Here is a 27471-nt window from a genome sequence, read left to right on the forward strand (position 1 = left end):
TGAAAATATATGTAAAGTATCCAGTATAGGGTCTGCCACAGAGTATGTATTTGCCTAGTGAGTTGTTCTGCACATGCAGGGGAAGGACTTATTTCTACTGAGCCATGAGACACAAGACCACTTGCGAGGGTGAAAAAACAAGATGCAGCAGATTGCTAGTTGCTTAATTAAATTCATTCTTCCCTTCATTTTGGAAAGATTTTTAAGGGCATCAATGTGCCAAGTTAAGATTACAGTTTCCAGCTCTGAGAGGTCATGATACTAAATTCGAGTCTGTAAGATGTAGTTAGAAGGTTTTGTGTGGGACTTCCAGAAAGGCCCTTTCTAAAATAAGGATGTGATGGCTGGAGCTCCAACTACCATTTTGGCCTATAAGGCAAATTTGTGGACACAAGCCAGTCTGTACGGATGACAGAGCCGAACGACCTTGGTACCTTCCTCCCACTTTCTTTTATGGGAGAGGGGAAAAGCCCCTCGTGGGTTTAGGATACTGGAATCTGGGAGTTCCTGTTACACGCAGGCAAACCCCGTCAGCCACTCTGTAAACTGCTGGGCCTTGCTCTCACCCAGATTCAGCTCCTCGGATTTCTCTGAACCACCTGGGGCCGCGACGCCGTAAGAGTTGGGACGATAGGACCAGTAGAAGCAGGAGGAACAACACAGGAAGCGCGCCCGGAGAGAGGCGGCCAGTCGCTGGGTTCCGTCCGCGGTGCTCCAGGGCTCTCCTGGCTCTTCCTCCATTCACTCTTCTCGACCCTGTGGCCGGGGAGCGCTTGCAGCCAGCTCCGCCGCCGTCCTTCTTGGCTCGCGCCGTCCCCTAGCCGTCCTCACGCCGTCCCCTTACTTAGGGTCCCCTTTCCGCACCCACGCCATCCCCTCAGCGTCCCTCACGGTTCCCTCACCGCCCGCGCCCGTTCGAAAATGCCCAGAGCCACCGCTCTCGTCACGGTCCGCTTCAGGCCTCCATTGGCCAGCACACGTCACGTGCGGCGTGTGGCGGCTGACACTGGCGGGCGGGCGGGCGCGCTGAGGGCAGCGCTGGGGACGCGGCCTCAACAGGGGCGCCCCGCCACGGGGAGCAGCCCAGGCGCTCGCCCCAGGACGTTGTCCGGCGGGCTGGGCTGGGACCCCTCTGCCTCCAGGGCGCGTCGGGAGCAGCAGGGATCGGTGCCGCGCCGTGAGGGTGCGCAGAGGCTGCCCTCGGGCCCGCTACCCACAGACCCTCCGCGGGGAAGCGTCTCCGGGCCGGCCGCGCCCTGGTCCGCCGACCGCAGACGACTTGTGACACGGACGGCGCGTCCTGCTGACCCCAGCCGGCGCCGAGGGCTTGGAATCTCGAGAGGGAAAAGGTTCGGAATTCGCAGCTAGTTTAGCCTCACACTCAGTATGGTTCTTTCAGATTTGTTTTTTTAAACGTCTAGTTATTAAGTGATGCGTGGTTGGAAGCAAATCACTGAGGGTCGTGAGCTTGAAACTAAAGTTTAAAGGTCTTGGATTTGAGGGTCTCACGTTCAGATGTCTGCAGGGACCAGGCTGGGAGATGCTGGGAGAACCCCCACGTTCTGGGGTGGCGAGCGCCTCTCAACTGCCGCTCGAAGCGATCTCAGATTTTTCAAGAGAAGTTGAATATCGGGATTTTTATGTGAAATCTCTTGATTTGTAAATGTTGGCAATCAATTTAAAAAAAAAAAAAGAAGAAACACTGGAAGCCAAGCAAAAGACATTTATAAGCTGGTTCTAGTCTGCCAGTTTGTGACCTCTAATTTAGGTCTAATTCTGCCACTAAATTAGTCACGTGACCTTGACCAAGTCATTTATCTCTCGGACATGCATTCTCAACATGGGTGATATTGCTCATGTTCTTAGGGGGCAAAAAGATCGTAGATATTACCGTCCTTTGTGGCCTTCCAAAGAGCCTCAAAGCAAGCAGATATACGTTATACCTATGTCATTGAAATTTTATGGGGTTGGCAGATTCGGAAATAAAATGTCTAAAACGTCTCCTGGGAGGAGAGGGGGAAAATCAAGAAAAGGTTGAGAAACACTGCTTTAGGGAGGTGGATAAGCAGATGATCCTGCGATAGTTGTGTATGTGGAAGGATTAAAACATAGTAGCATTCATAGACTGAGAACCGGAAAACTCCGAGAGGTCATCTTATAAATGTTCCATGCCAGGCACTGTTAACACACACACGTACAGGTACATACATATATACACACATACATATGTCCACACAATTTTATTTGATCTCCACAACAAAGTGTCATTTCATTTACTGTGTGAGGAAACAAGCTCAGAGGGTTTGGGTGACGTGTCACAGTCAGAGCTATTAATATTAAATAGAAGAATTGGGATTTAAATCCAAGTCTATGTGGCTCCAAAACCACCCACTCATCCTGTTGGCTCCCAGCTTGTCCAGTTGTGTCCAGACCTCTTAGTGCACAAGAATTCCACCTTGTGGCTTTTTTAAAATGCAAAATCTCAGCTCCCACTCCAGAAATGAGGATTCAGTATCAGGGACAGGGCTGGAGGATCTGCATTTTCACACCCTTCTAGGATGATTCCCATATTGGTGACCCAGGGACCATTTTAAGAACAATTGTTCTAATTTCCCACCCAATCCCAAAGTCTTCGTGGGGTTGTGCCCAAGGGGCTCAAATTTCTCCTCCCAAACAGAGATTCCATCTCCTTTTCCAGACAAGTGACCATTCAAGCTTTGGAAGGAAATCTTTTGTTGGAGGAAACCAAGGTTTAGGAGACAGCACCCTATCCTGTGGAACAGCTCTCATTTTGAGACAGTCCTGACAATTTTGCTTTGCTTTTTTGAAATGAGCTTCCTTCTGTGCTATTCTGATCCTCCTTGAAAACTAGGTTCAAGGCATTTATTTGAAAGTTACTATTAAAGTTTTATTATTTATTTATTTTGAGACAGGGTCTCACTCTGTCGCCTTATGTGGTCTCATACTCCTGGGCTTAAATTAATCCTTGACCTCCTGTAGTGCTGGGATTACAGGTATGAACCACCACACCTGGCCCCACAGTTCTCTTAAAAGCACATCCTTTTTCTTTTTCTCTCTCTATTTATTTATTTATTTTTTAAGTTTGAAACAGTGTCTCGCTCTGGTGCCCAGGCTGGAGTGCAGTGATGCAATCTCAGCTCACTGCATCCTCAACCTGCCAGGCTCAAGCAATCCTCCCACCTCGGCTTCCCAAGTAGGTGGGATTACTGCTGTGTGCCACGCCCAGCTACTTTTTGTATTTTTTATGGAGATGGAGTTTTGCCATGTTCCCCAGGCTGGTCTTGAACTCCTGGGCTCAAGTAATCTCCCGCCTCGGCCTCCCAAAGTGCTGGGATTACAGCTATGAGCCACCGTCCCCAGCCTGCACGTCCTTTTTCAAAACCAACAACTGCCTCAAAGTCCAGACATTGTCTTTGTTCTAAATTAAGCAGTATAGAGGATGGGAAAATGTATACATCGAAATGTTTCTTCAGAATCATGTTTTATGTAAGTTACTTATATATTTCTTTTTCTAAAAATGATGTAAGTTGAATAATCAAAACATTTCTTTGCAATTATTATCTGGATCGTTTCACGTATCTCGTGTTGTTACTGAAAAAGTTGTATTTCATTTTTCTGGTTTCTGTGGAGGCAACATGGGGTACAGGAAATAAAGTGTGTTTAAGGAAGAACCGGTGTTCTAATCCCAATTCCAGTACTTTCTAGTTATGTGACCTTGGGCTGGTGACGTCCTCTCTGATTCTCAGTTCTTCCTCTCTGATTCTCACTTTCCTAATCTTTAAAATGGGGACAGTGCCTCCAGGGTTGTGACATTTATATGAGACAGCATGTGTAAAGCCCTAGTAGAGTGCTAAGCACAACTATTTTCTATTAATATTAGTTTTTTTCCTCTCTCACTCTCTTTAGAGCAAATTTATGAGTTCCTATCCTGCTGTAATATTTAAGATCATTTTGATTTCCAAAAAGATGCATTTTCTGGAGCACTTAACTGTATGTGAGACATAAAAAAATTCATAAAAAAATAGTGGGCCATCTTTTTAAAAAACTTTGCTGAGAAAACTAAGGGCAAATTGACTATCTAGTTTCTTATCAGGTTTTGCTCTCTATGACCAAAGTCATCCATTTGTTAATTCAGCAGATATTTATGAACACTTATCATGTGCCAGGCAGTATAGTAGATGTAGACAATATAACTGTAAAGAAGACAGACAAGATCCCTAACCTAAAAGAAATTATATAAGAAAAAGATAGTAAGCAAATAAACTAATTACAGATTTTGATAAATGCTTAAACAGTAAAACTGAATGATGTCAGTGAATTTAACATGGTAAGAAAATATGTTCCTCACTGAGTTTAAATTTGTGAAAAAATATCAAGAAATTATCTTAAACTCTTAAGTCTCAATTAAGGTTTTGAAATTAGACTGTGTCAGAAAATGGGAGATTTGTGGCCAAGCACAGTGGCTCACGCCTGTAATTCCAGCACTTTGGGAGACTGAGACGGGTGGATCACCTGAGGACAGGAGTTCAAGACCAGCCTGGCCAACATGGTGAAACCCCATCTCTACTAAAAATACAAAAATTAGTGGAGTATGGTGATGCACACCTGTACTCCCAGCTACTCAGGAAGCTGAGGCAGGAGAATTGCTTGAACCTGGGAGATGGAGGTTGCAGTGAGCCGAGATCATGCCACTGCACTCCAGCCTGGACAATAGAGTGAGACTCTGTCTCAGAAAAAACCAAACAAACAGAAAAGAAAACAGGAGATTTAAGAAAAATAAATGAGAACACAGTTAAAGATTTCCTAGGTCTGAAATGTTTTACAGTTTATCCAAGGGATGTAATTTACATTTCTTCCATTAAAGTATCAATGTTTTGGTAATTTTTCTGCTTAACTTCTAAGAAATTATGATGTCATTTTTCTTAGAAATCATTCTGTATAAGAACAATTAATATGGACACTTTATTAGAAAATTGTGCCCCCAATAATCTTTCTCAGTGGTTTCTCTGAATTTTTTAAATTTTATTTTAAATTGACAGTTTATAATTGTATATATTTATGGACTGCAAAATGATGCTGTGGTTTAATTCAATGTGGAATAACTAAGTCAAGCTAATTAATATATTCATCACCTCACATACTTATTTTTGTGATGAGAACATTTGAAATTTATCAATTTTGAAATGTATATGATTCATTTAGAATCATGCCTTTGCAGTCAGTCGTAATATGTTTACTTTATACCTTATAATTCAACTCTTAGGTGGAAAAGATTCTAGGAATTTACATTTTCTCCACTTCCTTGAGTCTTCTGTTTTAGGAATTAAATTGCCTGTTTAATTGGTGTTGTGACTGTGTTTTTATTTTATTCTGTTCCCAATACTGTTTCCCAAGAAGTTTGCAATATAATGTAATATACTGTTATTAACTATATTCACTATACTGTGCAATAGATCTCAATTTTTAAAAACCCTATCCTTCTTGTCTAACTGAGGCTTTGTACCCTTTTGCCTTCATCTTCCTATTCCTCCTAGCTGTCAGCTTCTGGTAACCACCATTCTATTCTCTGCTTCTATGAGTTCAGGTGTTTTAGATTCCTCATATAAGTGAAACATGTGCTATTTGTACTTCTGTGCCTGGCTTATTTCACTTTGCATAATTGTCTGTTAGTTCTCTTATTCCATCCACGTTATGGCAAATGTCAGAATGTATTTCTTTTTTAAGGCTGAATAGTAGTCCATTGTGTATATATGCCACATTTTCTTTATCCATTGATCTGTTGATAGACACTTAGTTTGATTCCGTAACTTGGCCATTGTGAATACTGCTACAATAAACATGGGCATGCAGACATCTCTTCAACTGATTTCAAATCTTTTGGGTAAATACCCAGAAGTGGGACTGCTGAATAGAGTGGTAGTTCTATTTTTAATTTTTTGAGGAACGTTCATACTGTTTTCTGTAATGGCTATACCAATTTACATACCCACCAACAGGACACAAGGGTTCCCTTTTTTCCACATCTTTGCCAACACCTATCTTTTGACTTACTGGTAATGCCATCCTAACAGGTGTGAGGTGATAGCTCCTCATGATTTTGATTTGCACTCCCTCATGATTAGTGATGTTGAGCACTTTTTCATGTACCTGTTGGCCATTTGTATGTCTTATTTGGAAAAATGTCTGTTCAGGTCCTTTGCCCATTTTTAATCGGATTATTTGGTTTTTTTTTTGCTACCGAGTTGTATGAGTTCCTGATGTATTTTGGATATTAATCCCTTATCAGATATATGGTTTGCAAACATTTTCTCCCATTCTGTAGGTTGTCTTGTCATTTTGTTGATTCTTCCCTTTGCTGTGCAGAATCTTTTTGGTTTGTTGTAGACCTTTTTTACTTTTGCTTTTGTTGACTGCTTTTAGTGTCACATCCAAAAAATTATTGCCAAGACTAATGTCAAAGAGCTTTATCCCTCTGTTTTTGTCTAACAGTTTTCCAGCTTTAGGTGTTAGATTTAAGTCTTTAATCCATTTTGAGTTATATAATTTTTGTAAGTGGTGTAAGATAGGAGTCCTGTTTGTTTCTTTTATTTTTTTCATGTAAATATCTAGTTTTTCCAACACGATTTATTTAAAAGATTATCCTTTCCCCATCATGTACTCTTGGCATCTTTGTCAAATATTGAACATATATGCGTGGGTTTATTTAGATTAATTTTTTGTCATGTTTTAAAACCTAACCATTGTGTTCTTGGATGGTAAACCTTGTGATATTAACCCGTAACTTTTTGAGTGATAAGTTCCTCCACAAGGCCATAACCTGCTCTGATTCTGGTGGCTACAAAAGAATACTTCCTCTCTGTTCTATGTGGGATGAGTAAGTATCAATCTCTGGATTAGACTTCCCTGGCTGGATGCTGCAGTGCACAGCAGAGGGAGTTGGCTACTATAGGTGGAGAATGGTTAGAAGACTCACAAATAATTAATCCAGGGAACAGAGTTGCATTTTTTCATCTCCAAGAGTCATTTCTATACATTACAATTCAAGCAGCACCATTTGTTCACTTGACGCCTGTTTTATCCAGTAATTTGTGGCAATCTACCTTTCAAAAGGAAAGTTACCTTGTCCTATATGGTTTGAACTCAGAACATTCTTTTATTAAATTTTGAGCACTTACTATGTGCCAGGCATTGTAATGGTTTAAATGGATCTACTACAAGATTCCATGGCCAAATTTTATATGCTTAAGAAGATCTAGGTAATGTTAGCTTTCATGGAAATATTTTCTCATTTAGAATCTTGCCTTTGCAGTCAATCTTAATGTGTTACTTTTATACCTTATAGAGACTAATTCAACTCTTAGGTGGAAAAGATTCTAGGAATTTACATTTTCTCCATTTCCTTGAATCTTCTGTTTTAGGAATTAAATTGCCTATTTAATTAGTGTTGTGACTGTTTTTATTTTATTCTGTTCCCAATACTGTTTCCCAAGAAGTTTGCAGTATAATTGTCTTTTAAAAATAACATTGTTTTCTTCTCAAAGTAATATGTATTGTCAAATTTAGAAAATATCAGTAGAGAATAAAAACCACCCATAATCCACCCTGTTAATATTTTAGTTTATATTTTTCCAGTCTTTTATATGTGTACTTATTTTATATATGTGTATGTGTGTGTTTCTTTTATAAAAATGAGATATGTTCTCTTTTGTAGCTTGTATTTTTTAATCTAATAATATATGGTAAGTAAGTAGCTTTTTACTCTCATGATTGTTTTTAAACAGAATTTTTTTTTTTCTAGAACAGGGACCAGAAGAATACTGTTAATAAATTACTGTACAGGATAAATTCAGAAACCCAAACTGGAACCCAGGAACAAAATCCACTTCTCTGCTCCTTTCCGTCCTTAATTCCTGCCCCTTTCGGTCCTTAATTCCTGCCCCATTCCCGTCCCGTAATCCCAGGGTACAAGGGTTCTATTGAGGAAGTCGCTGAAGGAAAGTTATCCAGTCAGATATATAGTTAGCACTTTAAGTTCTCTTCTTTGCAGAGCTTTTCAGCTAACTCTTCAGAAAGTTCTACAGCTAATCATTCTTCAGAATGATCTACTGTTAATGTGCAAATATATTTGACTATTAAATTATCTCTGTTTTGAGAGAGTGGGACGTCCGGCTTCGGGGTAGGAACCTTCGTTGTGCCAGCAACAAAAAAGAATTAAGTATGGGTGATGTTGAGAAGGGCAAGAAGATTTTTGTTCAGAAGTGTGCCCAGTGCCACACCGTGGAAAAGGGAGGCAAGCATAAGACTGGGCATAATCTCCATGGTCTCTTCGGGCAGAAGACAGGTCAGGCCGTTGGATTCTCTTACACAGACGCCAATAAAAAAAAGGCATCACCTGGGGAGAGGATACACTGATGGAGTATTTGGAGAATCCCAAGAAGTACATCCCTGGAACAAAAATGATCTTTGCTGGCATTAAGAAGAAGGCAGAAAGAAAAATGATAGCTTATCTCAAAAAAAGCTACTAGTGAGTAATTATTGACCACTGCCTTATTTATTACAAATGTCTCATGACTTTTTTATGTGTACCATACTTTAATAGATCTCATACACCAGAATTCAGATCGTGAATTACTGACAGAATATTTTATTGGGCCGTCCTGATTTAAAACTGATTTAAGACTGGCTTGTGGTTAAATGAATATGTTCAGTGTTTGAATTTTAATAGTAATTCCAATTCAGTAAATGCTATCACTGTTTACCCCTTCTAAAAATATAATTAGACTTCATTAGTAATGTTCAACTTTTCACAAAGATGGTGAGTGCCATCTTAAAACTTACTGGAGTTTGGTTTTATATTTAGATTTATATAACTAGTTATGTGAATATATTTAAATACTGGGGAAATTCCTTCACTGTGTCAGAACCAAGCAAGATTCACCTGTGTTTTGTGTTCATTTGCCTCTTAAAGGCAAGGGTTGAAGATAAATAAGGTAGCAATGTCTACTTTATATTTTTGGCCTTAATTATGCCAATCTAACCAGAATCACTGTATTTAAAATGGTTCCTTTTACTTATTGAAAGGCATTTTAGTGTGGTTTGTGTGTAATATCAAAGATCATTTAACACTTTTAAAATTTTATAGATGATCTATAAGGTCACATGCTTTTAAAATAGTAGCAAGTTAAACTTCACTCTTGAATTCTTTATAATCTAAGTCAAACTAGGTTATAATTTAGGATGGTCTTTAAAGAGCCATTCAGAAACATAAAACTGTAGAACTGCTGTGTATTCGTGATTGGGAATGGTGCTTTGGCCAACTTAAAAGTAGAGAAGATATACACAAATTTTAAAATTATGTGTGATCATAAGACTTAAAATAACTAAAAAGAAAACCACAGATCATGAAAAATAGATAAATAAATTATCTCTGTTTGGAAATACTCAATTTTTTTATTCATTCTAAATGTCTTTATAGTCTATGAGAAATTATATACAAATAACTCAGGCCACAGATTAAATAAATATATACTAGATATTAAAAACAATGGTAGGAATGTGTTTTAAAATGTAGCATGAAAGTATATTCCTAAAAATGTATGTAATAGTAGCCAGTGCAGCTATAGTCATTTGAAAATTGCATTTTTAGTCCCGTAAAAGTAAAACATTGACTATGAAAATGTAGAAAATACCAATAAGGGTCGGGTGCTGTGGCTCACACCTGTAATGCCAGCACTTTACAAGGCCAAGGAGGGAGGATTGCTTAAGCTCAGGAATTCAAGACCAGCCTGGGCAACATAGTGAGACCTTGTCTCTACAAAAAAATTTTTAAATGAGGCAGGAGGATTACTTGAGCCTAGGAGGTTGAGGCTGCAGTGAGCCATGATCATGCCAGTATGTTCCTGCGTGGGTGACAGAGCAAGACCTTGCCAAAAACAAAAGTAAAATGAAAGAAAATACCAGTAAGCAGAAAAGAAACACAAATCGTTTACAATCCCACCACTGTGAATATTCCATTACTTTACTAATCTGTCTCTTTCTTAATCTATAGTAGATTCTATTAAAAATGGTTATTATCAAAGGACAGCTCTCCTGTGAGTGTTTTTTGACCCTTGTTAAAAATCAAATTTTGACAAATTTTACTTAAAGATCTTTTATTAGGGATTCATGAATTGGGCAGTATCCCATCTAAAGACTTCAAAAGCCACTCCAATGAGCTGAACAAAGGAGGTACTTATAAGTAGAAAAAGGCCAAAGAAAGCAGAAAGAAGGAGCAAAAAACAGATTGGTAGTTACAAAGTTACTTTCCTTACAGGATTCAAACAAAGGAGACTCTTTACCATGCCAGCTCAGGTAAACTGGGCCTCTACTGATTGCTGTGAATCTCTAGATTTTTGGAAAATTGGCTCATTTCAGAGTTTGATTAATTACATTAATGAGTGACTCCATTCTGGTTTGGTCTGGCCAGTTGAGCCTAGTCCAAGTACTCAGTCCAAAACAATGGCCTCCCGTAATTTTTATGTGACATCCTCTTTATTTGAATTGAATATGTATACATTAAGTATCTATTTTTAACCTATCCCGTGAACAAATGGTCTTATTCCTGTTTTAAGATCAGAAGCTTTTATCCACCCTGTGTATAAACCACAGCAGATTTAATTTAATTCCAGATTAATTTCCCCTGGATACCTGTAGATATCTGGGCCATCATGTGTCTTTAATGAAAGGTATTAGTAAAAACTAATTTTTAAAGTTTGTTTTAGTCATTTGAGTAATAACAATAACAAAATAATAATAATAGAATAAATAACATATAAAGGAAAAAAGTCAGCCATACTCCCATCATTAGTATTTTGGTCAATCTGTTTCAGTTTGTATATATTTATTTTTACATATTTGTACACAATTTTGTATTTTACTTCCTTTAAACTATAGAAATTTTTACCATTAAAAAGTTGATTTTTAATGCATTGCCAAGACAATGTTCTGCAGCTAATGCCAACACATATCTTTTCTAGCTCCTTTTACCTGAAGACTCCTAGGTGCTGACCATCCTGACTTGGGCAATTTATAGTATTCACTGTCATCATTGCTATTATTTCTTGAACACTTCTTATGTTTCTGATACTTTATATCAGTGGCCTACCTGAACAAGTTCTCCTTCACCATGTCCATTGAACATTATTATTGGATGGCTATCTCTTTCTTTCTACCTCATAGTTGAGTTAGTGTTTTCAGCCCCCATGCTGACTGATCTCTACATCTTCCTTCATTCTATGTGCCTTTTTTGCAAAAGTTCTATCATGCCTCCAACATAATCAGCCTTATCATGCCAGGATGTACAAATCAACTGACTCTAGTTCAGTGTTTTCTTTCCTTTGAGCCAAAGCTCTTTGAAAACAGAGATACTAAGCAAGGACCACAGGGAAGGTTTTCTTCTCTCTGATTAGTTGCATTTGTTGCTTGGTGCACATGGGGAAAGTATTGTCATTTAGATCATTTTCTTCTGTTCCATCTGATGCTGCAGTTTAGATAGTTCAAAACAGGGAAAACAGACTCCTGCTAATTACTTGCAGATTTTTAAAGTGTGAATGCCCTTAATAGCTTAAATTCTTATAAAGAGATTGTAGAATAATTATACTTTTAGCCTACACCTTCTAAATTCTCTTTTCTAAGTGATTATTACTTGGATCCGTGGTAGATCTCCCATGTAGACAATCAACTTAAAAATCCCTCAAATTTGTAAAGATGTAGATAAAACTGAACTGTTTTTATTAAATTCTAAGTCTTCTGTTGCTGGCCAGTTTTAACTTAATACTGCATTATTTATTTTGTTACTCAAATTGTTTCCACTTTTGCCATTGGGAGCTCTTTCTGTTGCTTCTGCATCTTTTTGACATTCTCATCAGTCTCTGTGTTTTGAGCACTTCCCTACTTTTCTGGCAATACATGATGCTCCAGGCTCATCTTGTATATTCCCTGCTCTAGCCCTAAAATTAATCATTTCAACCAAGGATCCCTGGTTCCTTTTATTGGAAAATAGTATTAGAAACCAGATTTGCTCTGATATGCTCATCACTCTTGGAGTGTCATTGCTTTTAGGCCGTGTCAGTGACCATAGGTAGGAACTATATGTATGTATATTAACCTGTGTATGCATACATGTTTTTATTTCTATGTTTACTCATCAGTGTCTATATTAAGCTAAAGAGGATTTCACCCTGATGTCTTAGAATCTAACTGAGAACTACACAGTTTATTCTAACCTTTCCTCCTTACTTATCCGTAACCTCCCAGTCCATAGTGAGAAATCTGGCTCCTACCATTCACCATCCTTTTACTTATTTTTTCAATTCCAGTATACATGTACAGCAGTATCAGAGCTATTAACCCATACTTCCATAAAAACCAACTACAGAACGGTGCTTATGTACAGGATTTTTTGTTGTTGTTGCTTTCTTTTACAGTTTCCATTCATTTCCAAAGTTTCTTAAACTGCAGTCTCCCCATCCCCTTCAGTGAGACTGTGTCATGTCATGCATTTATTATACAAGCATGCCTCAGAGATATTGCAGGTTGGTTCCAGACCACCACAATAAAGTGAATATCACAATGAAGCAAGTCATACAAATGTTGTGGTTTCCCAGTGCCTATAATAGTTATGTTTTCACTAGACTGTAGTTTATTAAGTGTGCAGTAGCATTAGGTCTAAAAAAAAATGTATATACGTTAATTTTAAAATATTGCTAAAAAATACTAAGGATCAACTGAGCCTCCAGTGAGTTGTAATCTGTTTTGGTTTAGGGTCTTGCCTCAGTGGTGATGGCTGCTGACTGATCGGGATAGACTTCTGCTGAAAGCTGGGGTGGCTGTGACTGTTTCTTAAAATAACAATGACGTTTACTGCTTCATTGTTGACTCTTCTTTCATGAAAGATTTTTCTGTAGCATGTGATGCTGTTTGATAGCACTTTGCCCACAGTGGAACTTCTTTCAAAACTGGAGTCAGTCCTCTTAAACCCTGCCACTGCTTTATCAACCAAGTTTAAGGAATATTCTAAATCCTTTGTTTTCAGTTCATCAGAGGGCAGCATCTTCACTAGATGTAGATTCCCTATCAAGAAACCACTTTCTTTACTCATCCGGAAAAAGCAGTCCCTCATTCATTCAAGTTTTATCATGAAATTGCAGCAATTTAGTCACATTTTCAGCTCCACTTCTAATTCTACTTCTTTTGCTGTTTACACTACATGTACAGATACTTCCTCCACTGAAGTCTTGAACCTCTCCAAGTCATCCATGAGGGCTGGAATCAGCTTCTTCCTAACTCCTGTTAATGTTGGTATTTTGACCTCCTCCCATGAATTGCAAATGTCCTTCATTTGTGATTCATAAAGGAGAGTTCCTGTTACTCTCCATCCTTGCCACTTTGATATTGCTAGTTTTTTTAAAAAATCCATTCTAATAGATGTGTAATGGTACGTATTATGGTTTTAGTTTGCACATCCCCTATACTGAGCATCTTTTCATATACTTAGTTGCTATCTATATGTTTTCAGCAAGGTGTCTGTTCAGATCTTGTGCCCATGTTTTTTAGTAGAAATTTTAAAATATAGTGTCAAAGTTTTATTTATAATTTAAAAATAATTATAAAGTTCAAACAATACAGAAATGTATAAAGGGAATAAAATAGGATATACCCTTCCTCTTTGCTCCACACCTAAATTTCTGAAAATGACTCCCCCCCCTACAAAAAATACAATAAATGAGCCGGACGTGGTGGCGTGTGCCTGTAGTCCCAGCTACTTAGGAGGCTGAGGTGGGAAAAACACCTGAGCCCACGAGGTCAAGGCTGCAGTGAGCCGTGATCGCACCACTGCACACCAGCCTGGGTGACAGAGTGAGACTCTGTCTCAAAAAAATAAAAACTCATCAGCAAACCAGAGGTCATGTAGCTTTTCTCCTATATTTTTTTCTAGAAGTTTGATAGTTTCTGCATTTACATTTAGGTCTAAGATACATTTTGAATTAATTTTTATGTAAGATGTGAGTGAGGTTGAATTCACTTCATATAAACATCCAGATGTCTTGCATCATTTGTTGAAAAAACTTTTCTTTCTCTATTGGATTGTCTTTGCACCTTTTTCAAAAATTAGTCAACTATATTTTTCTGGGTCTATTTCCAATCTCTCTATTCTGTTCCATTGATTGAGGTGTCTAATGTTTTGCCTCTCTATATTTATTGTTGTAGCTTTATATTAAGTCTTGAAATCAGGTAATGTAAATCCTGCAACTTTGTTCTTCTTTTCCGAGTGGAACTGGCTCTTCTAGCACCTTTCCCTTTTCATATAAATTTTAGAATAAGCTTGTATATGTCTACAAAATACCTGGCTGGGATTTCAATATGAATTTTATTATACCTATAGATCAACTTGGAGAGAATTAGCATCTTTACTGTGTTATCTTTCAATCAAGAACACAAAATATTTCTTCATTTATTTAGGTTTACTTTAAGTTCCGGGGTACATGTGCAGGATGTGCAGGTTTTTTACATAGGTAAATGTGTACCATGGTAGTTTGCTGCACAGATCAACCCATCACCCAGGTATTAAGCCCAGCATTAGCTGTTCTTCCTGATGCTCTTCCTCCCCCGACCCCCCAACAGGCCCCAGTGTATGTTGTTCCCCTCTGTGTGTCCATGTTTTCTCATCGTTCAGTTCCCATTTATAAGTGAGAACATGTGGCCTGCGTCAGTTTGCTGAGGATGACTTTGTATCTTGCAACCTTGTGAAACTCACCTGTGCGGGAGTTATTCAGTAGATTCTTTGGGGTTTTCTGCATCCATGGATAACCATGAAAGACAATTATGTTGTCTGTGAATAAAGAGAGCTTTCTTTCTTTCCAATCTGCATACCTTTCTCTTTTTTTTTTTTTTTTTGTCTTATTACACTTAGCTAGGACTTTTAATATGAAGTTGAATAGAAGTGGTGAGAGAGCACATCTTGCCTCGTTCCTGATTTAAGGGGAAAACATCAAGTCTGTCACTATTTTTTTTCATTATACTTTAAGTTTTAGGGTACATGTGCACAATGTGCAGGTTTGTTACATATGTATACATGTGCCATGTTGGTGTGCTGCACCCATTAACTCATCATTTAGCATTAGGTATATCTACTAATGCTATCCCTCCCCCCTACCCCCACCCCACAACAGTTCTCGATGTGTGATGTTCCCCTTCCTGTGTCCATGTGTTCTCATTGTTCAATTCCCACCTATGAGTGAGAACATGCGGTGTTTGGTTTTTTGTCCCTGCGATGGTTTGCTGAGAATGATGGTTTCCAGCTTCATCCATGTCCCTACAAAGGACATGAACTCATCATTTTTTATGGCTGCATAGTATTCCATGCTGTATATGTGTCACATTTTCTTAATCCAGTCTATCATTGTTGGACATTTGGGTTGGTTCCAAGTCTTTGCTATTGTCAATAGTGCTGCAGTAAACATACGTGTGCATGTGTCTTTATAGCAGCATGATTTATAATCCTTTGGATATATACCCAGTAATGGGATGGCTGGGTCAAATGGTAATTCTAGATCTAGAACCCTGAGGAATCGCCACACTGACTTCCACAATGGTTGAACTAGCTTACAGTCCCACCAACAGTGTAAAAGTGTTCCTATTTCTCCACATCCTCTCCAGCACCTGTTGTTTCCTGACTTTTTAATGATCGCCATTCTAACTGGTGTGAGATGGTATCTCATTGTGGTTTTGATTTGCATTTCTCTGATGGCCAGTGATGGTGAGCATTTTTTCATGTGTTTTTTGGCTGCATAAATGTCTTCTTTTGAGAAGTGTCTGTTCCTATCCTTTGCCCACTTTTTGACAGGGTTGTTTGTTTTTTTCTCGTAAATTTGTTTGAGTTCATTGTAGATTCTGGATATTAGCCCTTTGTCAGATGAGTAGCTTGCAAAAATTTTCTCCCATTCTGTAGGTTGCCTGTTCACTCTGATGGTAGTTTCTTTTGCTGTGCAGAAGCTCTTTAGTTTAATTAGATCCCATTTGTCAATTTTGGCTTTTGTTGTCATTGCTTTTGGTGTTTTAGACATGAAGTCCTTGCCTATGCTTATGTCCTGAATGGTATTGCCTAGGTTTTCTTCTAGGGTTTTTATGGTTTTAGGTCTAACATTTAAGTCTTTAATCCATCTTGAATTAATTTTTGTATAAGGTGTAAGGAAGGGATCCAGTTTCAGCTTTCTACATATGGCTAGCCAGTTTTCCCAGCACCATTTATTAAATAGGGAATCCTTTCCCCATTGCTTGTTTTTGTCAGGTTTGTCAAAGATCAGATAGTTGTAGATGTGTGGCATTATTTCTGAGGGCTCTGTTCTGTTCCATTGGTCTATATCTCTGTTTTGGTACCAGTACCATGCTGTTTTGGTTACTGTAGCCTTATTGTACAGTTTGAAGTCAGGTAGCATGATGCCTCCAGCTTTGTTCTTTTGGCTTGGGATTGACTTGGCAATGCAGGCTCTTTTTTGGTTCCATATGAACTTTAAAGTAGTTTTTTCCAAGTCTGTGAAGAAAGTCATCGGTAGCTTGATGGGGATGGCATTGAATCTATAAATTACCTTGGGCAGTATGGCCATTTTCACGATATTGATTCTTCCTACCCATGAGCATGGAATGTTCTTCCATTTGTTTGTATCCTCTTTTATTTCCTTGAGCAGTGGTTTGTAGTTCTCCTTGAAGAGGTCCTTCACATCCCTTGTAAGTTGGATTCCTAGGTATTTTATTCTCTTTGAAGCAATTGTGAATGGGAGTTCACTCATGATTTGGCTCTCTGTTTGTCTGTTATTGGTGTTTAAGAATGCTTGTCATTTTTACACATCGATTTTGTATCCTAAGACTTTGCTTAAGTTGCCTTTCAGCTTAAGGACATTTTGGGCTGAGACGATGGGGTTTTCTAGATATACAGTCATGTCATCTGCAAACAGGGACAATTTGACTTCCTCTTTTCCTAATTGAATACCCTTTATTTCCTTCTCCTGCCTGATTGCCCTGGCCAGAACTTCCAACACTATGTTGAATAGGAGTGGTGAGAGACGGCATCCCTGTCTTGTGCCAGTTTTCAAAGGGAATGCTTCCAGTTTTTGCGCATTCAGTATGATATTGGCTATGGGTTTGTCATAGATAGCTCTTATTATTTTGAGATATGTCCCATCAATACCTAATTTATTGAGAGTTTTTAGCATGAAGGTTGTTGAATTTTGTCAAAGGCCTTTTCTGCATCTATTGAGATAATCATGTGGTTTTTGTCTTTGGTTCTGTTTATATGCTGGATTACATTTATTGATTTGCGTATGTTGAACCAGCCTTGCATCCCAGGGATGAAGCCCACTTGATCATGGTGGATAAGCTTTTTGATGTGCTGCTGGATTCGGTTTGCCAGTATTTTATTGAGGATTTTTGCATCAATGTTCATCAAGGATATTGGTCTAAAATTCTCTTTTTTCGTTGTGTCTCTGCCAGCCTTTGGTATCAAGATGATGCTGGCCTCATAAAATGAGTTAGGAACAAAGACACAACATACCAGAATCTCTGGGACACATTCAAAGCAGTGTGTAGAGGGAAATTTATAGCACTAAATGCCCACAAGAGAAAGCAGGAAAGATCTAAAATTGACACCCTAACATCACAATTAAAAGAACTAGAAAAGCAAGAGCAAACACATTCAAAAGCTGGTAGAAGGCAAGAAATAACTAAGATCAGAGCAGAACTGAAGGAAATAGAGACACAAAAAACCCTTCAAAAAATTAATGTATCCAGGAGCTGGTTTTTAGAAAAGATCAACAAAATTGATAGACTGCTAGCAAGACTAATAAAGAAGAAAAGAGAGAAGAATCAAATAGACACAATAAAAAATGATAAAGGGGATATCACCACCGATCCCACAGAAATACAAACTACCATCAGAGAATACTATAAACACCTCTATGCAAATAAACTAGAAAATCTAGAAGAAATGGATAAATTCCTCAACACATACATCCTCCCAAGACTAAACCAGGAAGAAGTTGAATCTCTGAATAGACCAATTACAGGCTCTGAAATTGAGGCAATAATCAATAGCTTACCAACCAAAAAAAGTCCAGGACCAGATGGATTCACAGCTGAATTCTACCAGAGGTACAAAGAGGAGCTGGTACCATTCCTTCTGAAACTATTCCAATCAATAGAAAAAGAGGGAATCCTCCCTTTATCATTTTTTATTGTATCTGTTTGATTCTTCTCTCTTTTCTTATTAGTCTTGCTAGCGGTCTATCAATTTTGTTGATCGTTTCAAAATACCAGCTCCTGGATTCATTGATTTTTTGAAGGGTTTTTTGTGTCTCTATTTCCTTCAGTTCTGCTCTGATCTTAGTTATTTCTTGCCTTCTGCAAGCTTTTGAATGTGTTTGCTCTTGCTTCTCCAGTTCTTTTAATTGTGATGTTAGGGTGTCAATTTTAGATCTTTCCTGCTTTCTCTTGTGGGCATTTAGTGCTGTAAATTTCCCTCTATACACTGCTTTGAATGTGTCCCAGAGATTCTTGAATGTTGTGTCTTTGTTCTCGTTGGTTTCAAAGAACATCTTTATTTCTGCCTTCATTTTGTTATGTACCCAGTAGTCATTCAGGAGTAGGTTGTTCAGTTTCCGTGTAGTTGAGTGGTTTTGAGTGAGTTTCTTAATCCTGAGTTCTAGTTTGATTGCACTGTGGTCTGAGAGACAGTTTGTTAACAATTTCTGTTCTTTTACATTTGCTGAGGAGTGCTTTACTTCCAACTATATGGTCAATTTTGGAATAGGTGTGGTGTGGTGCTGAAAATAATGTATATTCTGTTGCCTTGGGGTGGAGAGTTCTGTAGATGTCCATTAGGTCTGCTTGGTGCAGAGCTCAGTTCAATTCCTGGATATCCTTGTTAACTTTCTGTATCGTTGATCTGTCTAATGTGGATAGTGGGGTGTTAAAGTCTCCCATTATTATTGTGTGGGAGTCTAAGTCTCTTTGTAGTTCTCTAAGGACTTGCTTTATGAATCTGGGTGCTCCTGTATTGGGTGCATATATGTTTAGGATAGTTAGCTCTTCTCGTTGAATTGATCCCTTTACCATTATGTAATGGCCTTCTTTGTTTCTTTTGATCTTTGTTGGTTTAAAGTCTGTTTATCAGAGACTGGGATTGCAACCTCTGCTTTTTTTTGTTGTTGTTTTCCATTTGGTAGATCTTCCTCCATCCCTTTATTTTGAGCCTATGTGTGTCTCTGCACATGAGATGGGTTTCCTGAATACAGCACACTGATGGGTCTTGACTCTTTATCCAATTTGCCAGTCTGTGTCTTTTAATTGGAGCATTTAGCCCATTTACATTTAAGGTTAATATTGTTATGTGTGAATTTGATCCTGTCAAATTCACTAACCTGATGTTAGCTGGTTATTTTGCTCGTTAGTTGATGCATTTTCTTCCTAGCCTTGATGGTCTTTACAATTTGGCATGTTTTTGCAGTGGCTGGTACTGGTTGTTCCTTTCCATGCTTAGTGCTTCCTTCAGGAGCTCTTTTAGGGCAGGCCTGGTGGTGACAAAATCTCTCAGCATTTGCTTGTCTGTAAAGGATTTTATTTCTTCTTCACTTATGAAGCTTAGTTTGGCTGGATATGAAATTCTGGGTTGAAAATTCTTTTCTTTAAAAATGTTGAATATCGGCCCCCACTCTCTTCTGGCTTGTAGAGTTTCTGCCGAGAGATCCACTGTTAGTCTGATGGGCTTCCCCTTGTGGGTAACCCGACCTTTCTCTCTGGCTGCCCTTAACATTTTTTCCTTCATTTCAACTTTGGTGAATCTAACAATTATGTGTCTTGGAGTTGCTCTTCTCGAGGAGTATCTTTGTGGCGTTCTCTGTATTTCCTGAATGTGAATGTTGGCCTGCCTTGCTAGATTGGGGAAGTTCTCCTGGATAATATCCTGCAGAGTGTTTTCCAACTTGGTTCCATTCTCCCCATCACTTTCAGGTGCACTAATCCGATGTAGATTTGGTCTTTTCACATAGTCCCATATTTCTTGGAGGCTTTGTTCATTTCTTTTTATTCTTTTTTCTCCAAGCTTCTGTTCTCACTTCATTTCATTCATTTGATCTTCCATCACTGATACCCTTTCTTCCAGTTGATCGAATCGGCTACTGAGGCTTGTGCATTTGTCATGTAGTTCTCGTGGTGTGGTTTTCAGCTCCATCAGGTCCTTTAAGAACTTATCTGCATTGGTTATTCTAGTTAGCCATTCGTCTAATTTTTTTTCAAGGTTTTTAACTTCTTTGTCATGGGTTTGAACTTCCTCCTTTAGCTCGGAGTAGTTTGATCGTCTGAAGCCTTCTCCTCTCAACTTGTCAAAGTCATTCTCCGTCCAGCTTTGTTCCGTTGCTGGTGAGGAGCTGCATTCCTTTGGAGGAGGAGAGGCGCTCTGATTTTTAGAGTTTCCAGTTTTTCTGCTCTGTTTTTTCCCCATCTTTGTGGTTTTATCTACCTTTGGTCTTTGATGTTGGTGACGTACAGATGGGGTTTTGTTGTGGATGTCCTTTCTGTTTGTTAGTTTTCCTTCTAACAGTCAGGACCCTCAGCTGCAGGTCTGTTGGAGTTTGCTGGAGGTCCACTCCAGACCCTGTTTGCCTGGGTATCAGCAGTGGAGGCTGCAGAACAGCGGATATTGCTGAACAGCAAATGTTGCTGCCTGATCGTTCCTCTGGAAGTTTTGTCTCAGAGGAGTACCCGGCCATGTGAGGTGTCAGACTGCCCCTACTGGGGGGTGCCTCCCAGTTAGGCTAGTCGGGGGTCAGGGATCCACTTGAGGAGGCAGTCTGTCCGTTCTCAGATCTCAAACTGCGTGCTGGGAGAACCACTACTCTCTTCAAAGCTGTCAGACAGGGACATTTAAGTCTGCAGAGGTTTCTTCTGCCTTTTGTTTGGCTATGCCCTGCCCCCAGAGGTGGAGTCTACAGAGGCAGGCAGGCCTCCTTGAGCTGCGCTGGGCTCCACCGAGTTCGAGCTTCTCGGCCGCTTTGTTTACCTACTCAAGCCTTGGCAATGGCAGGTGCCCCTCCCCTCGCCTGGCTGCCACCTTGCTGTTTGATCTCAGACTGCTGTGTTAGCAGTGAGTGAGGCTCTGTGGGCATAGGAACCTCCAAGCCATACGCAGGATATAATCTCCTGGTGTGCCGTTTGCTAAGACCATTGGAAAAGCGCCGAATTAGGGTGGGAGTGACCTGTTTTTCCAAGTGCCGTCTGTCACCCCTTTCTTTGACTAGGAAAGGGAATTCCCTGACCCCTTGCACTTCCCGGGTGAGGTGATGCCTCGCCCTGCTTCGGCTCACGCTGGGTGCACTGCACCCACTGTCCTGCACCCACTTTCCAACACTTCCCAGTGAGATGAACCCGGTACCTCAGTTGGAAATGCAGAAATCACCCGTCTTCTGTGTTGCTCACGCTGGGAGCTATAGACTGGAGCGGTTCCTATTTAGCCATCTTGGCTCAACCCTCTTTAAGTCTCTCACTATTAAGTATGATATTAACTGTGACTTTTTAAAAATAGTCTTTATTAGGTTGAGGAAATTCTTTATCTAGTTTTGGTGTTAGGTTAATATTAGCCTTACAGAATGAATTGGGAGATGATCCCTACTCTTCTACTTTATGGGAGAGATTATAGAATTGGTATTATTTCTTCCTTAAATGTTTGGTGGAATTCACCAGTGAAACCATCTGAGTCTGTTGTTTTCCTTTTTGGGAAAGTTTCTTTTCTAATTTCACTACTAATTTTATTGCTTTATCAGGTATAGGATTATTCATTATCTATATCCCCTTGAGGGAGTTTTAATAGTTTGTGCACTTGAAGGAACTGGTCCATTTTATATAATTAATCACATTTATAGGCGCAGATTTACTCATAGTATTCCTTTATTATCTTTTTGCTGTCCATGGGATTAATAGTGATAACCTCTTTTATTCTTGATACTGGCAATTTGTGTCTTCACTTTTTATTTTTTCTTGGTTAGTGGTCTGTCATTTCCTTCCTTCTTGCTTTAGGTTTAAATTTGTTTTCCTTAGTTTCCCAAGGAGGAAGCATAGGTTATTGATTTTAGGTCTTTCTTCTTTTCTAAAATATGCTTTTACTGCTATAGGTTTCTCTCTAAACATTACTTTAGCGGCATCCCATAAATTTTGATGTTGTGTTTTTAAAAATTATTTTTAATTGTAAAATACACATAACAAAATTTATCATCTTAACCATTTTAAGTGTACATTTCAGTGCTATTAAGTACATTCACATTGTTGTGCAAGATATATATATACTTTAACTTTTACTTAGTTCAAAGTATTTTTAAATTTCTCTTGAGACTTCTTAATCTATGTGTTATTTAGAAGTGTGTTGGGTATTTTTCAAATATTTCCAGTTACCCAACTATCTTTCAGCTATTGATTCAGTTTAATTCTGGTGTGGTCTAAAAATATACTTTCTATTATTTCTCTTCTTTTACATTTGTTCAGGTGTGTTTTATGTCCCAGATTGTGTTCTATCTTGGTGACTGTTCCATGTGCTCTTCTGCTGTTGGATGGAATGTTCTATAAATATAAATTAGATCAAAACTTAGTTGATAGTGCCATTCAAGTCATCTGTATCCTTACTGATTTTTCTGCCTGCTTAATCAGTTACTGAGAGAAGGATGTTGAAGCCTCAACTATAAATATAAATATATAGTGGGTTTGTCTATTTCTCCTTTAGTTTTTGCCTTGTATTAATGAAGTTAATATTTTTAGTTCTTGAAATTGGATGTATGATCAATTTTGAGTTAATTTTTATATGTGATATGAGAGATTGAGACTCATGTTTTTGCCATATGGATTTTCAGTCGTTCCAGCACAGTTTGTTGGAAAGACCGTACTTTGTCTACCTCATTGTCTTTGCATTTTTGTTTGGGATTTTAAGAAAGCCATCCAGGTGATCTGATGGGTATCAATTAGGAATTGTTGGCCTTTTGATGAGCTTAGAAGTGTCTTTGATAGTATCTTTGATTTGAGGTTGATTGAACCTATGGGAATAAGTTTCAATCAAATAAGCCACCTGTGGCTGCTTGTGGGAAAAAGGATGGGAAATATAGAAACCTTGGTTGTAAAAACCAGCTTCATCTATAGTTAACATCTTACCCATTCTTTATTATAATGTGTTTTCTTAAGAATCCAAATCAAATAGCCTATTTCTTTAAATGATGAAATAGCAGAGTTCCTGCTGAAGTGTTGTTTTTCCCCAATCTGTGATTAGTCTCCTGAGAGCCTTGGAGACTTCTCTAGGGTATATTTGAGGTGTGAAATCACAGAAGCCAGTGAAGGTAATACTGTAGTAAACTACCAGATATAACACATTTCTAGGTGGCTGTCACTCCTTTCCCCAGGACTAACCTTATCAGAAATGTTGAGGGGTCTGAAAAAAGAAAAGGGTTTTTTTTTTAATGTTGCCTGGCTTCCTCTGGGGTGATTTGGGAAAGAAAAGGAATTTTATATAGTCATGTCATTTTTTTAGGTTATAAATTCAGAGGTGAGGACATTTCAGTTTAAAAGAAGACTATTTTTGTTTAGTTTTACTACATAAGGAATCATAAGCAGTGCTTTAATTCTTTAAGAAGAAAATACTACAGTGGTATTAGGAGGCTGTTTTTATAGCATCCGAGCCACATAAACCTAGATACAATAAATCTTCACTCAACCCTACATGATGAGGGATGTGGGTAAAATATGTAGTTGATACTAGGGAAGGCATCCTAAAGGAGAGAAAATTGGGCTGAGGATTGAAGTTATTGCTATTATGCATCCGTATCAAGCCTCTGTACCTTCTGCTGAGAAGAAAACAAATCCAACCCTCAGGGAATGGGAACACAAATCTGTCACATAGAAAATGGGCAGGAAGTTAGAGATATAAATGTGATCAGGAAGACTAAATAAGGATAGTGCTATTTCTTGTGTTTGTGTAGTGCCGCCACATAATTATATATGTTCTTAGCAATAACCCTGAGATGGGTAAGGCATGATTACTGTTCCTGCCTTACAGATGAAAAAGCTGGCATTCAGAGAGATTAAGTGATAATAGTTTTGGTGGTGGTGGTGGCAGCTGCCTTTTATTGAATGTTTATTCAGGTATACATCCAACAAATACTGAGTAGCACTATGTGCCAGGTCCTGTTCTAGGCTTTGGAGATAAAGCAGTTGACAAAGCAGACAAAAAAAATCTATTCCCTCATGGAGCTTACATTCCAGTAGGAGAAGGCAGACAATAGACAGGACAAATAAATAAAGTATATAATGTATTAGATGTGTTTTCTTCATAAGTCCTATGGAGAAAAATGGGAGAGTGATTTAAATTTTAATTGGGGTGATGTGGAGGGTTTTGAAGAGAGGGGTGACATGACTGGCTGAAGTTCACAGGATTACTGTAGCTGCTGTATTGAGAATAGACTGACTTACATATTGGGGACAGAATTAGGTCTGCATATACATTCTGAAGTCATCTTTACAATGATCCAGTAGGGTAGGTAGTAAGTCTCAGAGATATTAATAAATGTGCCTAAGATCACAAAGCTAATACGTGCCAACTCCTCTATTGAAATGTGTTTGGATTTTATAATCTTATATTTAGACTAGCATTCCTGTTTCTGTTAGGAGATAGGAGGCTAAAATGTGTAAAGGGGCCATGTTCCTGATATTTGTCTGAGATAACAGTGAATGCAAATTTGGATTAAAAAATCAGTAAATTATCAATATCTGCACAAAGGAAAACAGATTTGGTAAATAAAATTTATGTGAGCCCATTGATTTGGACCGAGTTTCTACACTAGACCCTAATAGACCAAACCAAAATGGAGTCACTCATGCTACATGCCACATAATTAAGCTAAAACTTAAAACACAAACCAACAGGAAATCCCCAAATGGGCCAGTTTTCTAGGAAAAAGCAAAACAAAACAGGAGATTTGCAGCAACCAGTCGGAAGGGGCCCAGTCAACCTGGCCAGCATAAGGAACTCACTTCTGCTTAAACTCATACAAGGAAAGTAACCAGAGGATAACCAGTCTGCTCTTTGTACTGGGCTGTTTCCCTGTTCCTGCTGCAGCTGCCTTATAAAAAGCCAATTGTCCTGCCACACGCAGTGGAGCTCCATTCTATTTTGTAGAGCGAATATTATGTTGCCTAGTTCATGAATCGTGAATAAAAGCCAATTAAATATTTAAAAGTATTTTTGTAAATTTTATTATTTAATAGGTCTTTATTGTTCAGAAACTATATGTGTAGTCCTTAACAGCACAAACTCTGGAGCTGAACTGTGGGAATTCAAATTCCAGTTCTTGTGCTTAATAACTGTGTAACTTTAGGCAAATTATTTGACTTTTCTTTGTCTTAGTTTCCTCATCTATAAACAGGAATAATATACAGAACTGAATACATGCTTACTATATAATCAGCAGTTGTGCTACTTGGTATTTACTCAGATGAGCAGAAAACTTAGGTCTACACAGAAATCTGCACATGAATGTGTATAGCGGTTTATTCATCATCGCTTAAACTTGGAAGCAACCAAGATGTGCTTCAATAGGTGAGTGGATAAATAAACTGTGATGTATCCAGACTATGGAATATTATTCAGTGCTAAAAAGAAACAAGCTATTAAGCCATGAAAAGATATGGAGGAAACTTAAATGAACATTATCCAGTGAAAGAAATCAATCTGAGAAGGCTAACTACTGTATGATTCCAACCCTGTGACATTCTGGAAAAGACAAAACCATGGAGACAGTAAAAAGATCAGTGGTTCCAACATGGCACATGTATACCTATCTATCAAACCTGCACATTGTGCACATGAACCCTAGAACTTAAAGTATATAAAAAAACAAAAAATCAGTGGTTCCCAGGGTTTCAAGGAGAGGGAGAGATTAATAGTTGGAGCACAGATTTTTAGAGCAGTGAAACCACTCTGCATGATACTATAGTATCATTATACCTTTTCTAAACCCACAGAATGCACAACACAGAGTGCATTCTAAACCCACAGAATGCACAACACAGAGTTAACGTAATGTTAACTATGGACTTTGGGTGATAATTATGTGTCAGTGTAAGTTGATTGTAGCAAACTTACCACTCTGTGGGGGAGTCTGTTAGGGGATGGGTATATGGGAAGCCTCTGTACCTTCTGCTCAATTTTGTTACAAACCCAAAACTGCTCTAAAAAACAAAGTCTATTTTAAAAACAAATGGGAATACTAGTGGTACTCAGTAATGTGTGTTGAGGATTAGATATAAGCCAAGATTATATAAAGCACTTGGAACAGTACCTGGCATGGTGTAAGGTTATGTGACTTAGTTATTATTATTATATTATTAATGAGCATAAAAATATTTATGTGGCTTTTATAAGTTCACTCATGTAGTTGGGCTTCCACTCCTATTTTTTGCTACGTAACCTTAAGTTTTTCAACCTCAAATTCTTCTGCTACGATTGCTGTCTAGAATCTAATCACATTGACAATATTTATTTAAGTGTGAGCAGAGGGCCTCTTACGTCAGAATGACCTAGAGTGTGAATTGATAATACAGATTATTGCACTCCAGATTTGCATTTCCACAAGCACCCTGCGTAATCCTGGTGCATTCCAGAGTTAGAGAGCTAGTGCTGTGAGAGTCTGGGAAGGATTATACCACTTCTGACCTCCCAGGCACTGCTTAATGTAGTTCCCCACAAATTTGTCCAGAAAATACACATGTAGATTTTGGCAGAACACCATGTGTCTGAGAAATAGAAAGGAAAGTAGTGACCTAAGAATTCTTCAGTCCATCTCAGAACCTAGTCTCTTGTGTGAAATGACTTTTATGAAGTAGGACATTCTTTGTGTTCTACTGTTCTTAACAGTATGAGTAATAGTCCGTTCCTACACTTACGTTTTAAGTATTCAGTACTAATTAGTGAGTGTGTGGCTAATTCTGAACAGTTGAGTCATTTGAGTGCTTTTAGGGATAAAAGGAAACTGTAGGACTGAGTGAGAAAAATATCTGTCATTGACAACAGGAAATAGAAATAAATAATATGCGATTTTGCAGTGAAATGACAGGGTTATTATTCAAACCCTTCTCTCCTGATTCTATAGCCAGGCATATGATGTAAGTTCAGTTGTGAATGAAAATAATGTTTTTTAAGTCAAAGGAGCTTAGCCATTACTAACATTTTGTTTCTTTTTTGTTTTTGAGGCTAGAGTGCAGTGACGCGATTACAGCTCACCGAGGTTGCAGCCTCAACCTCCTAGGATCAGGTAATCCTCCCACCTCAGCCTCCCAAGTAGTTGGGACTACAGACATGTGCTACCATGCCTGGCTAATTTTTTTTAAAAT

General features: G+C 38.5%; 1 protein-coding gene and 1 pseudogene across 4 annotated transcripts in view; both read left to right on the forward strand.

Annotated features, from left to right (window-relative positions):
* The first annotated feature begins 968 nt into the window (after nt 1-968).
* The window catches only part of PTPDC1 (protein tyrosine phosphatase domain containing 1), a 79061-nt gene continuing 52558 nt past the window's right edge, over nt 969-27471 (forward strand). Inside the window, exon 1 of one of the 4 annotated variants that reach the window (XM_031014858.3) lies at nt 969-1349. The gene's annotated coding sequence lies outside the window, so the exon portion shown is untranslated. Of the gene's footprint in view, nt 1350-25700; nt 27393-27471 lie in introns of those variants that run through there. The other 3 variants (XM_055349948.2, XM_031014860.3, XM_031014859.3) reach the window with 3 other exon arrangements.
* Nucleotides 7350-8769, forward strand: LOC129524443 (cytochrome c-like; annotated as a pseudogene).

This window comes from Gorilla gorilla, chromosome 13 (genome assembly GCF_029281585.2).
Source record: "Gorilla gorilla gorilla isolate KB3781 chromosome 13, NHGRI_mGorGor1-v2.1_pri, whole genome shotgun sequence".
NCBI classification, from domain to species: Eukaryota; Metazoa; Chordata; class Mammalia; order Primates; family Hominidae; genus Gorilla; species Gorilla gorilla.